Raw genomic sequence first — 14,146 nt, 5'->3', positions numbered from 1 at the left:
CATCTGAGGTCATCAGTCCCCTAGAACTTAGAACTACCTAAACCTAACTAACATAAGGACATCACATACATCCATGCCCGAGGCAGGATTCGAACCTGCGACTGTGGCGGTTGCGCGGTTCCAGACTGAAGCGCCTAGAACAGCTAGGCTACAACGCCAGTATTTCCATCTTTCATGTTGTATGCAGCCTGGTGCGAGTTGCAGTTCGATAGGTTTCCGCTCGGCTTTCGTACCGGCGATTTGCTGCAACGAGGTGCAGGTAAATGGATGAAAGGTACCGCCCATCGCACTACTTAGATACAGATGGTTTTAAACTGTTGGACTGGCTAGCACGTTCTCCACAGCTGTGACCCACTGAAGGTATCTGGTCATGGGTTTCTCAAAGACTGGCACACCACCACTCACCAGCCACTACGATTGATGAACCGTTGCACAGAGTCGAACTGACATGGAATGATGTACCTGTATCTGTCATAGAAGTTCAGTTAGAGTTGAAGCTATTGTTACCGTGAGAGGTGTCTGCTCTGAACTCCATTTCGCAACGTGTGTGGCACCAAATCATCACCAATTTGAATCATTTATTCTTCCTACAGTACTGTACACGCAGAATGAATAACATTTCGTTATTTGGTATCATTTCTGGTGTTGTGATGTTGATGGTCAGCAATATACCATCACAATATAATCTAGCTGTATAACATTCAAACTTACACGCATTCCGAAAAGAAAAAAAGGGTTTATGAAAAGAATGTAACTGAGAACAAATGCATAGGACGGGGACAGCAGAGGCAGGAAAGCGAGAGGAAGGAGACAGTCGGAGATGTACAGATGCTCGGCGGCTGCTGCGCAGTTTCTGGGTTAGTCCTCTCCTCTTCCTCATCTTCCTCTGCAGGCTAATCGCGGACCACCTTTACAAAGCTTAGTCAGTGATATACTTCCACCAACACTCCTTTAACTACTATTTTTTTCTGTCTACTACTCTACCTGTAATTACATACTAATCAACGCCCCTCTCTACGATATCATAAAAAAAGGTGAGTCGCTCGACCTTCTACTGCAGCTTGACCCCTTGTGGTATGAGATCACTTCTACTGATGATCACTTACTTTACCTTGTGTTTGACGGTTAGTTAGTAACATGTTTCACGGAACGTTTGCACGGCACGAAAATGTAGCTGGAATCGGGTTACAAGCTACAGAAGCACTTCACTTTTAGATGTGCGAGTAAATGCTGGTTTGTTACAGATTACTATGTAAATCTGCGAAAAATACGAGGGCGTGTTGAAAAATATATCACTGAATTTTATTATTCTGTTCTCAATATCGGTATACGTATTAGGTATCATGTGTATTACTCCAACTTTTCCGCTCGTTAACGCAACTTGTAACCTGCCGCTAGACGACTGCGAATTGTAGCGTGTAACATGACGGGAGTAACATACCTACAGGTGACTAAAGTAATGGGATATTGATATGCAGATATACAGATGGCGGTAGAATCACGCACCGGTACAGAAGGTATAAAAGGGCAGTGCACTGGCTGAGCTGTCATTTGTTCTCAGGTGACTGATGTGAAAAGGTTTGCGATGAACTTATCAGTTAGGACAAGGCGGCGAAATCTGGCGTTAATGGACTGCGGCAGCAGACAACCGACACGAGTGCTTTTACTAACAGCAGCGCCTCTCCTGGGCTCTTGACCATATCGGTTGGACCATAGACTGGACAACCGTGGCCTAGTCAGATTGTAACTCCCCCCCCCCCCCCCCCGCTAACAGAAAAAAATATAATGTATATTGCATTCACATATAGTGTACAAGATGAGTCCCAATTTCAGTTGGTATGAGCTGATGATAGAGCCCAAGTGTGGCACAGACGCCACGAAGCCATGAACCCAATTTGTGAGCAAGGCACTGTAAGAGCTGGTGGTGGTCCCATAATCTACATCTACATCCACATCCATACTCCGCAAGCCACCTGACGGTGTGTGGCGGAGGGTACCCTGAGTACCTCTATTGGTTCTCCCTTCTATTCCAGTCTCGTATTGTTCGTGGAAAGAAGGATTGTCGGTATGCTTCTGTGTGGGCTCTAATCTCTCTGATTTTATCCTCATGGTCTCTTCGCGAGATATACGTAGGAGGGAGCCATATACTGCTTGACTCTTCGGTGAAGGTATGTTCTCGAAACTTCAACAAAAGCCCGTATCGAGCTACTGAGCGTCTCTCCTGCAGAGTCTTCCAATGGAGTTTATCTATCATCACCGTAACGCTTTCGCGATTACTAAATGATCCTGTAAGGAAGTGCGCTGCTCTCCGTTGGATCTTCTCTATCTCTTCTATCAACCCTATCTGGTACGGATCCCACACTGCTGAGCAGTATTCAAGCAGTGAGCGAACAAGCGTACTGTAACCTACTTCCTTTGTTTTCGGATTGCATTTCCTTAGGATTCTTCCAATGAATCTCAGTCTGGCATCTGCTTTACCGAAGATCAACTTTATATGATCATTCCATTTTAAATAACTCCTAAAGCCTACACCCAGATAATTTATGGAATTAACTGCTTCCAGTTGCTGACCTGCTATTTTGTAGCTAAATGATAAGGGATCTATCTTTTTGTGTATTCGCAGCACATTACACTTGTCTACATTGAGATTGAATTGCTATTCCCTGCACCATGCGTCAATTCGCTGCAGATCCTCCTGCATTTCAGTACAATTTTCCATTGTTACAACCTCTAGATACACCACAGCATCATCTGCAAAAAGCTTCAGTGAACTTCCGATGTCATCCACAAGGTCATTTATGTATATTGTGAATAGCAACGGTCCTACGACACTCCCCTGCGGCACACCTGAAATCACTCTTACTTCGGAAGACTTCTCTCCATTCAGAATGACAAGTTGCGTTCTGTTATTTAGGAACTCTTCAATCCAATCATACAATTGGTCTGATAGTCCATATGCTCTTACTTTGCTCATTAAACGACTGTGGGGAACTGTATCGAACGCCTTGCGGAAGTCAAGAAACACGGCATCTACCTGTGAACCCGTGTCTATGGCCCTCTGAGTCTCGTGAACGAATAGCGCGAGCTAGGTTTCACACGGCCGTCTTTTTCGAAACCCATGCTGATTCCTACAGAGTAGATTTCTAGTCTCCAGGAAAGTCATTATACTCGAACATAATACGTGTTCCAAAACTCTACAACTGATCGACGTTAGAGATATAGGTCTATAGTTCTGCACATCTGTTCGACGTCCCTTCTTGAAAACGGGGATGACCTGTGCCCTTTTCCAATCCTTTGGAACGCTACGCTCTTCTAGACACCTACGGTACACCGCTGCAAGAAGGGGGGCAAGTTCCTTCGCGTACTCTATGTAAAATCGAACTGGTATCCCATCAGGTCCAGTGGCCTTTCCTCTTTTGAGCGATTTTAATTGTTTCTCTATCCCTCTGTCGTCTATTTCGATATCTACCAGTTTGTCATCTGTGCGACAATCTAGAGAAGGAACTACAGTGCAGTCTTCCGCTGTGAAACAGCTTTGGAAAAAGACGTTTAGTATTTCGGCCTTTAGTCTGTCATCCCCTGTTTTAGTACCATTTTGGTCAGAGAGTGCCTGGACATTTTGTTTTGATCCACCTACCGCTTTGACATAAGACCAAAATTTCTTAGGATTTTCTGCAAAGTCAGTACATAGAACTTTACTTTCGAATTCATTGAACGCCTCTCGCATAGCCCTCCTCACACTACATTTCGCTTCGCGTAATTTTTGTTTGTCTGCAAGGCTTTGGCTATGTTTATGTTTACTGTGAAGTTCCCTTTGCTTCCGCAGCAGTTTTCTAACTCGGTTGTTGTACCACGGTGGCTCTTTTCCATCTCTTACGATCTTGCTTGGCACATACTCATCTAACGCATATTGTACGATGGTTTTGAACTTTGTCCACTGATCCTCAACGCTATCTGTACTTGAGACAAAACTTTTGTGTTGAGCCGTCAGGTACTCTGTAATCTGCTTTTTGTCACTTTTGCTAAACAGAAAAATCTTCCTACCTTTTTTAATATTTCTATTTACGGCTGAAATCATCGATGCAGTAACCGCTTTATGATCGCTGATTCCCTGTTCTGCGTTAACTGTTTTAAATAGTTCGGGTCTGTTTGTCACCAAAAGGTCTAATATGTTATCGCCACGAGTCCGTTCTCTGTTTAACTGCTCAAGGTAGTTTTCAGATAAAGCACTTAAAAAATTTCACTGGATTCTTTGTCCCTGCCACCCGTTATGAACGTTTGAGTCTCCCATTCTATATCCGGCAAATTAAAATCTCCACCCAGAACTATAACATGGTAGGGGAAATCTACGAGAAATATTTTCCAAATTATCCTTCAGGTGCTCAGCCACAACAACTGCTGAGCCAGGGGGCCTATAGAGACATCCGATAACCATGTCTGAGCCTGCTTTAACCGCGACCTTCACCCAAATTATTTCACATTTCGGATCTCCGTCAATTTCCTTCGATACTATTGCACTTCTTATCGCTATAAACACGCCTCCCCCTACACTGTCCAGCGTGTCTCTGCGGTATACATTCCAATCTGAGTTTAGGATTTCATTACTGTTTACTTCTGGTTTCAGCCAACTTTCTGTCCCTAGTACTATATGGTCGTTGTGACCTTTTATTAATGAGAGCAGTTCTGGGACCTTTCTATAGACGCTCCTGCAGTTTACTATTAGCACATTAATATTGTTATTCCCTGTTGCATTTTGCCTACTCCTATCTTGCCGCGTCTCAGGAGGCGTCTTGTCGGGCCTAGGGAGGGAATTCTCTAACCTAAAAAACCCCCATGTGCACTCCACACGTACTCCGCTACCCTTGTAGCCGCTTCCGGCGTGTAGTGCACGTCTGGCCTATTCAGGGGGACCCTACATTTCTCCACCCGATAGCGGAGGTCGAGAAATTTGCACCCCAGGTCTCCGCAGAATCGTCTGAGCCTCTGGTTTAAGCCTTCCACTCGGCTCCAAACCAGAGGACCGCGATCGGTTCTGGGAACGATACTACAAATAGTTACCTCTGATTCCACCCCGCGAGCGAGGCTTTCCGCCTTCACCAATTCCGCCAACCGCCTGTACGAACTGAGGATGATCTCTGAACCCAGACGGCAGGATTCATTGGTGCCGACATGAGCAACAATTTGCAGTCGGGTGCGCCCAGTGCTCTCAATCGCCACCGCCAGGGCCTCCTCCACATCTCGGATGAGACCCCCCGGCAAGCAGACAGAGTGAACACTGGCCTTCTTCCCCGACATTTCCGCTATTTCCTTAAGGGGCTCTATCACCCACTTAACGTTGGAGCTCCCAATAACTAATAAACCCCTCCCCCCTGTGCCTGCTCGGACCTTGCTGAAGGAGCGGCCACATGTCCACTCACAGGCAGAGCGGGCGATGCCACACGGCCAGCCTCCATATTTACCCTCCGCCTCGTGCGCCGCGAACGCCGCTGAACCCGCCACTCCCCTTGGGGAGAGGGTGGCCCAACCGCGCCCGGTACCCGCGAAGATGTCTCGACAGAAGGGACAGTGGGTGAAGCATGTAACACCTGGGGTGAACCATGCGACGCACCAGACTCCCCACTGCCGCTACACTCCGAGGCAGCAGCCTGAAGACGGCTGACCGCGGTCATCAGCACGTTCAGCTGTACGCGAACAGTGGCCATCTCCTCCTGTGTCCGTACACAGCAGTCACACATGCTATCCATCCTAAGAAATCAACAATTTACTGTAGAAAGTTAATCAACTTTTAACTAGACTGCTAATTCACTAAAGGCGGCTGATTGTTGACTAAACTGTGGTTGCTAGCCACCTCTTGAAGAAAACAATGAAAATAGCACTACCTGTCTCTGGACTGTATTGAAAACAAACACTAGCACTACTGGCACTATGACTGACTAAAGGGACTCTCTCTGACTGTATTCAAAACAAACACGAAATCTATGCAACACTATTACTAGCACTCGACAATTAAAGCTTCCTAAAAGCAAAAACACACGGAAGAAGAAGTGACAAGTAAGAAAAATACAGTTAATACTTAAATTAAGGTAGCTCGCTGCACAGCAGACGTGAAGCAGACGGCAGTTACGACGACACTGACGCTACTGACAATGGTGTGAGCTGTGTTTTTCTGGAATGGACTGGGTCCTCTGGATGTTCAGCTACTTGGAGACAACTTACAGCCATTCACGGACGTCATATTCCCAAACAAAGATCGAATTTTTTTGGTTGACAGTGTGCCATGTCATCGGGGCACAATTGTTCGCGATTTATTTGAGAACGTTCTTGACAATTCGAGTGAATGGTTTGGCCTCCCTGATCACCCGACATGTATCCTATCTAACATTTATGGGACATAATTGAGAGATCAGTTGGTGCACATAATCCTGAATGGGCAAAACTTTCGCAGTCATAGGCGGCTATAGACGCAGCTTCCCTCAATATTTCTGCAGGGGACTTCCAACGTCTTCTTCAGTGGATGCCACGTCGATTTCTTTGCCGGCAATAAGCATGTCCGACACGATATTAGGAGGTACTCCATGACTTTTGTCACCTCCGTGCATGTGGGTGCGTGAGAAACAGCGAGCTGTAATCGAAAGTACGAATTCGAATAGTTCGTCCACACACGGAGCGCCCTCTCTCTCAAGGATGATAATACCAGACCACGCACGAGCGCTGCGACATCTGCAATACCGACGCTTTGGGTTGACTGTCACCGATCATCCACCATACAGTAACGATATGGCCCCATCCGATTTTCATCTGTTTCCGAAACTTAAAAAGCACCTTCGAGGCCTTTACTTTGACAGTGATAAATCGGTGCAAGCAGAGGTGACATTGTGGCCCTGTTAACAGTCAAACCTTTTTTTAGTGACGGTAATAACAAACTGGTCTCTCGTTGGGAAAACTGTGTTCGTCGCCAGGGTGACTATGTTGAGAAACAAATATGTAGACGTGAAGAATAAAAATGCAGAATGTTAACAACGTTTGTTTTATTTAAAAAGCATTAAGATTTTTCACATGAAATATTCGTATTCATTACTTTTCAGCACGCCGTCGTAATTAACATTAGCATCGCCAAATATATGTTCTTTATTTTACATTAAGTAATACTGCAGCTATTTCACATCAAAGGCACACGATCTAATAGTTTTGCTGCAACTTAATTCAGTCACATTTTAGTAAATGGTAACTTCAGAGGAAAGTGATGAAAGTAATTTTTTCGACTACCGTCGTCATGATGGTAAAGAGTACGTCAGCCTAACAGTCTTGTGAGTTCCACATATAACAGCATTTTCTGCTCTAAATGGGAGGTACGTTAGTAGGATAGCATGCCCGGTGCAAGCCGAGATAACGATCTTACCACATTCAGTTTCATGTACCACATCCGGTGGCAGGTCACACACTTGGGTTCCTTGATGCCCCCACTCCTTCTCCCCTGGGGAACCACTAGGAATTGATCAAGGTCACCCTGGGGAATCACCCAGGCCGTTGTGCAACTTTATTCAAGGTCATGACGTAATTATATAATAGTCACGTGTTATAAAAACGACGGAACACCCTTTCTCTCCCCTCTCCTCACCTGTCAACCCATTCCCTACCCTGCCCTTTCCTTCCCTTCCCTTCCCTTCCCTTCCCTTCACTTCCCTCTGGACCAATGATAACTGGGACACTTGAGTGAGACGAGCTATTCTGTAGCTGGACAACATAGGAAGAGCATGTGTTTATTTGTTAATAAAAATATTACGTGACACCGGCAGAGACCACATCCAGGAAGATCAGTAAGCACCTTGTTACGTGATTTCCAATATTTTCGTCAATTTTAGTATTTTTACCGGTTTTTCCTATTTTGCAACTGCGGAGGGCACTCTGAAGCTGGGGTGCATAAGGAGAGGTCGAGTCTATAATTTAACAACAAATTACATCACTCTAGGTCCATTTGTTAATAACAATTTAGTAGTACGTAGCACCAGCAGAGACCACACCTAGGTAGATATGTGAGTACTCTCGTAATTCCATATTTTAGCGCATTTTACACATTTTGCCCCTTTTAGTATTTTGTCCAATTAGGCAAGATGCACCGTCTGTTCCTGACCTCGTGATGCTCCCAGACAATCTCAACGCTGTAAGAGCCTGAATTAGATGCTAGCGATATTGAGACACACGTTCCCCACCTTCATCTTTTATTACTGGGGCACCTGAGTGCGTACCACAGGTTGTAGGCTGTGTGTTTTGTTAATCACAAATTAGGACACTACAGGTCTATTTGTTAATAACAAATTAATATTTTGAGACACCAGCAGACAGCACACCGAGGCAGATATGTAATTATTCTCATATTTCCACAATTTTACCATATTACCCGAGTTGTGTGTGTCGAGATTGTGTACGACGTCCCATCACTACGTAGCACATTGATGTCCATCGTGTCGTCTACATGTGACGATGCTCTCAGCATTGTCCACATTTATGTTCATTGCTAAGCCACCACTCCATTACTAGTGTGTGACGTCATGGTGTTCTAAACGAACACACTGGCAGAAATAGACGTCATGTCAATGACGTCATAGAGAGTTCTATAACTACTACCGATTTCTTACCAAAGACATTGTATAAGAGATACCACACTACATAACAGGTTTGTGTGACGTCATAGAAAAATTCTGATGTCGCCAACCAAAGAATGGCCTGCTGTATTTGTAGCACAGCACTGAAAAATACGTAACAACCCCAGCGAAAATCACGTCGTCTGCAGAGTAGCCCGTCCCCTCAGACTGCGACGTGTGGCTGTGTAGTCGCGAACGTCGTATCTTATGGAGACAGTGTCAAGCAATGGTCGATAAATTTGCAATATAATGCACACCTGATTGGTGCCTAACACTGCTACTATATCAGTTGTGGATTATGGATCTCCCGGCCTCGTTCATAACGGCAAACACATCTCAAGACGTCGGTGAAAATATCAAAGTCTGGTGCAAATACACATCACTGTCCCAAAAATGGTTGAAATGGCTCTAAGCACTATGGGACTTAACATCTAAAGTCATCAGCCCCCTAGACTTAGAAGTACTTAAACCTAACTAACCTAAGGACATCACACACATCCATGCCCGAGGCAGGATTCGAACATGCTACCGTAGCAGCAGCGCGGTTCCGGACTGGAGCGGCTAGAACCGCTCGGCCACAACGACCGGCTACCGCCCCCCCCCCCCCTATATTCGCTGGATAATGCCAGTATGGTATGCAACTCATCGTACGTTCGTGATCACCAGATCACCTATTAAGCAGGTGAATTCTCCATAAATCCAGTAACTTAATGCTGGACTTGTTACTGATACTGTCAATCAACATACTCGAAAACACAACTGAGAACCGACATTCAGAATCAATTTAAGATAAAAGAAAATTGAGCGATCCTCTCTCTAGCACCGTTTTTTTGTGAGAGGCTCCTATACTGTGTGTGTGTGTGTGTGTGTGTGAGAGAGAGAGAGAGAGAGAGAGAGAGAGGGAGAGAGAGAGAGAGAGAGAGAGAGATTTTGTTCGGAATCATACATATGTGAGCACTGGACAGTTAGTAAAATAGGCTTCTCTGGAACTCGTCTTGCTGTACGTATAGCCCACATCCGTTAAACCAACATGGTAAGGGTCTTAGACTATCTATAAAATCTCGTAGTTTGTCGTAACACACCACGGCAAGCCTAAACATGTCACGCATGCGATAAATAAATATCGAATTGAAGACTGATCGTAGGTAACAGCATACTGACTAGCACTGTGTAGTGGGACCATGACACCTGAAAAGACGACGCTTCCGCGAGCTACAGCTGCGAGAGCATGTAAAGCTAGTTCGGAGTCTTGGTTCTAGAGGAGAAGACTGTGTCATGTGGAAATTCAACCATTCCAAAATAGATGCAAGTATAACTGTTTTGTGTAATCGATTTCCACGTTAAAACTATAGGCATACAGCACCTAGCTTTTTTTAAATATAGTATAGAGATATGGTACTGGATCCTGCACTGGATTGCCCGTTCGCCCAACTTAAATCCCATCGAGCAAGTGTGATATGCGCTGGGGAAATGTACTCGTTCTGCAGCACGTCCACATGTACCAACAACCATCCATCAGTTGTACCGCACTGCTGGAAGAATGGAATCCTTTACCACAAAAATATCTCACCAAACTTATGGATGAGTATGGAAACATGTTGCTGAGTATGCATTGCTCTGGCAGTCTGCGTTAGTATCGTAAAAGTGGTACACAAACACTGAATTACGTCATAGCATGACAATATGACCACCAACAGCAAATGCTTTTTACTAACGATGATTATTCACTGTAGTAGCAAAAAACCATCGGGTATAGGTCATGATGGCGAGACTTCCCGTCGCATGATCTTCTACATGTGATTGAATTCACACTATATAGCGTGTGCCGTGACGTGGACACCCAAGAGTCGTGGGATAGGGGCGTGGAGTCCAGCAACGACGAGGAACATGCATAATGCTCCTCGGCACACCAAAAATGGATACTCATCGGTCTGTATTTATTAAAGAACCAGCCCACATGTCTATACAAATGTGACATACAGCTCCCAAGCCCGACAACTGTACAGAACAACCTGATAACGCTGTCCTAGGATCGTTGTAGTATATGGATGACTTTCATACAGTTTTAAGTGGAACTAAGACGTGTATTTTGATGAAATACTACGTATAATCTAGACTTAATCCTATCAGTATCAAGATGTTTTGATAACGCGCATTACCAAGTAGGATAGGAGGTACTTTATGCTTACCAAAATAAAATTAAAACAAAAACAAAATTCGTTAACTCTTGACTTGTATTGGCAACATGTTATTTTAAAGAGTTACTGATCTGAATGTAGCGTCGAGCACCTGAGAACACCTTTCAGAATACTCTTAGCAATATCAGTGCACGTTGAATAATGAGCACTTCCAACATCGTGATCATCACAAAAAGAATTAAGAAATTCAGATTTAGTTCATTCATGTTAACTTTTTACTCTAAACATACTTTTTAAAGAGAAATTGATGTGCAAGTAACGCCATGAACCAGGAAATATTGAATACAACATTCGTTGGTGAAAGTGAGATCTGCTATTGAGAATTAAATTTTTGTATTAACTTTAACGGAAAAATATAAAATATGTATGGAATATGGTAGCAGAATCCTTAAAAAATATTTTTTTCAAACTTTAGAATGTAAAATAACTGATTACAATATTTTCAAGAGATAAGCAAAAAGTACCATCCCCACCCCCTGGTATTGCGAGGGTTAACTCCTTAGTTCAATATTTACGCAACCACTGTAGTAGTCTTAAATGGCTCGGAATACATTTTTATACGAGCAAATTAAAATTGAAGACAGATAGATGATATCTTGTACAAGTCAAACCCCGTTAGTTGATTATCCATATTTATAACAAAAACATGTTAGTAGAGAATCCAGATGACAGCACTTTTACGAGAATACAACACGGCTAAGGGTAGAGTGGATGCGAGTTTATTTTCAGTGCGCATAGCGGCATACTAGAGAAGGAAATTCACTTTAGAGACACCTTACCCACTTTATAAAAAATGGTTCAAATGGCTCTGAGCACTATGGGACTTAACATCTATGGTCATCAGTCCCCTAGAACTTAGAACTACTTAAACCTAAGGACAGCACAACACCCAGTCATCACGAGGCAGAGAAAATCCCTGACTCCGCTGGGAATCGAACCCGGGAACCCGGGCTCGGGAAGCGAGAACGCTACCGGACGACCACGAGCTGCGGACCCACTTTATAGCAAGAGAGTAATTATTTATTTTAATTATAATAACTCATGACGGTAAAATGTGAGACAGAATGGATACGGGAGGTCACAAGCAGACAGATATAGAAATCGAGATGACCCGAACGATTAATTTCAGACTATCCAGTCACATAGCGTTAAAGCAATGAGACACGAAGGAGAATCGACGCCGACGGCGCCTTAAACTATCCTTCGCCGACACACTTTCGCTCTCCACCAAGACACTTCGTTGTATATGTCTCGGAATCAGTAAATTTGACAGAGTTGATACAGCCGGAGAGAACACTGTATGAAAAGGCTAAAGTACGATAAATGTGTTTAAAAAAGAGACAAACGCCTAGCAGTAATATTAGGAGTTAAATCATGTATTATATATCAAACTAATGCTACACATGTTGCCCACAGAGTCCCTTTGTTTCGTCGTTTGTCAGCAAACTTCTCATGATTCGCTTATAGTAACGTCAACACGCAATCAGTGTGTTTCGATTCTGAAATGATACCAGTTTATACTGTATCCAACTATTTTTTCGATTACAAATGCATATAACGTGCAACTAGTATGTATTGGCTTGGAGAATGCCACAGCGTTCAGAATAAAGTAACACTACCGTTCCCTCACACACGCATAGAACTTTGGTAGTATGACAATTTCGTCTTGCCTCTCTAGATGCCTTCGTCGTCGGTCGAGGGAAGGAATGGTGATACCTGCTGGAAACCAATACGCAAACTGGCAAAACTGTGTGTATACAGCAGAATAACGTCAACACACTACCTGCAAAAGCAATCCATTAACGCGCGCGCGCGTGTGTGTGTGTGTGTGTGTGTGTGTGTGTGTGTGTGAGTGCGTGTGTGTGTTTCTACCGTTGGTAATGGCACTTACAGTAGTCATTTGGAGGACTTTGGAAGACTAAGTATATACCCTGGCTGGGTTGGGGCTCTGTATCGAAGTTGAATGGCACAAAAAAAAAAAAAAAATAGCAACCTCCGTCTGGTCTTGGTTGGTTGATTTGGGAGGGGGGAACATATCTGCTCATGAAAGCATTAAGAGCATATTAATGTTTTTACACGTACACATGGAAAAAAGTGGATAAACGTCAAAAATATAGAAAGGGTCAAAAATTTGGTAAATAATCTGGATATTAAGTGTTCGTTCAGGAGATACCTGCATTTACGCGTCAGTGAAACAGCAGAACGATTCACTCTAAGCCATAGGGCCACATCAGTTTGCGACTGTCCTGCTTCCGTTCTTTTGAAAGTCGCGAGTTCTATATGTTCTTATCTCGTGTTTTCTACTGAAAATCTCGTGCTTGTACTCTTGTTAACTTTACTATTACAGAGATCGCCTAAACTTTATTTTTTTTTAATTATTGGTCCTGTGTGCAACAAATAACTTACTTGGTCTTTCTGCTGCCACTGATTGATCTGCTGCATTCCATTATTTAACAAAAAATTAAAAAACCTATTATTCATGCTGAGTGCAATGCATGTTCTGTATGGCGGCTCCTGCTGTTGCTGCGGCTGCTGCTACTTACTACAGCTACATATAATTCAAGAGAAAGTGTTTGGTCAAATCTAAACTCGATAAATGATAACCCAAGCAAAAAACTATATTCTGAAAGCGATTCTTTCTCATTCAATTAACAAAACGCTAGAAGCTCTTTGAACAATCGCTTCGTTTGTAAATCTGCCTCCAGTGGCATTAAAGCAATATTACAAAGTAATCAAACTCTTGAGACAGACTGAAATACTTCTTAATTGGATACATAGTGAAACAATTCCCTGACAATTACAAAAGAAATCAGTGACAAAATCTAACAATGGTTTCCCTTAAGAATTGAACTCCTATCATTATCAAAATTACCGTCTGCTTCTACGCATATACACAAACCCTTTTCTTTAAATTAATAAGCGTGCTGCAAATTATAAAAAATATTAACTAAATACCAAATCCTGTGTCACTGCTGGCGGACACGGCAGTACGGCAGCTCGGCGACGACCCCTCGCCCAACACACGTGCGCACCAGAGCAGGCGGGCTCCTGCACTGGCTTCAAAAATGGCCACTAGTTAATCCGCGCGCTGCGAAGCGCGACAACAATATCTTAGATTTCAGAGCTTGTGTATGCGCGCTGTAGCCAACCTTTACATTCTAAGAGAGTATTGCCAACTCTCATAACCCCCAACCCCATTTTTGAAAATTTTGCGGGGTGATTCTTGCCTAACATATTGGCAGGGAACGAACAGTACAATTTTCTTACAAAACGACGAAAAATTAGGCAAGGAGAAAAAATGTTACA

This window comes from Schistocerca nitens, chromosome 3 (assembly GCF_023898315.1).
Source record: "Schistocerca nitens isolate TAMUIC-IGC-003100 chromosome 3, iqSchNite1.1, whole genome shotgun sequence".
NCBI lineage: Eukaryota > Metazoa > Arthropoda > Insecta > Orthoptera > Acrididae > Schistocerca > Schistocerca nitens.
This window is presented reverse-complemented; position numbering follows the sequence as displayed.